General features: G+C 36.0%; 1 non-coding gene across 1 annotated transcript; it reads right to left on the bottom strand.

The window, feature by feature from the left end:
* Positions 1-348: 348 nt before the first annotated feature.
* TRNAA-CGC (transfer RNA alanine (anticodon CGC)) lies at positions 349-425 on the bottom strand. Its single transcript has one exon. It is a non-coding gene; the product is annotated as a tRNA-Ala (tRNA).
* Positions 426-675: the final 250 nt, after the last annotated feature.

Below are 675 nucleotides of genomic sequence, written 5' to 3'. Positions count from 1 at the left end.
TATGAAAAAATATTTGTTGGCTAGTGTAATACATTATAAAGTTAAATTGAAATAACGTAATAATATTTCATTTATAATTTTTTTGGTACAATATTAAAATACAGTCAGTAGGGGCGTCATAATCGACAACGATCATCACAACCATTAACTACTACCACGAGTATCTATCACTGTAACTTAAATCCAAATGCCATCGCTGTATAAAATTTATTTTCATCCGACTGTTTTTCTCGAAGAATGGTCTGTACATATGTATCGAATATGAATGAGGTCTCGCCCACCTCATTGCATATTACATGACTAGTGTGAACAGTTTGTTTTATTGCCATTAAGTACGAGAAAAATTCGTACCGGCACCGGGAATCGAACCCAGGACCTCTCAGATGTGCGCGCTGAGTGCTCTTAACCAACTGAGCCATGCCGGGACACGATCCACGACGCCGGCTGAACTCCTCTCGTAGTAGTAGTAATGGTGTGTACATATTTTATTTTTTTATTACTGTGATCATTTATTTTTAAGAAATGTTCATTTTTTTCATGATTCATACAACGATTACGAATCGACACTGGAATTTGTTAGCGCGACTTTATAGTTATGTAATCAGTATGGTGCAAGACAAGCACTTAAAACTATACACTACAAATGTAAAGCAATGAACACACTCTCAGTCCCAT

The sequence above is a fragment of the Periplaneta americana genome, chromosome 5 (assembly GCF_040183065.1).
Source record: "Periplaneta americana isolate PAMFEO1 chromosome 5, P.americana_PAMFEO1_priV1, whole genome shotgun sequence".
In the NCBI taxonomy this organism is placed as follows: domain Eukaryota; kingdom Metazoa; phylum Arthropoda; class Insecta; order Blattodea; family Blattidae; genus Periplaneta; species Periplaneta americana.
The sequence above is the reverse complement of the archived record's forward strand: the minus strand, read 5'-3'. Positions and strand labels throughout refer to the sequence as shown.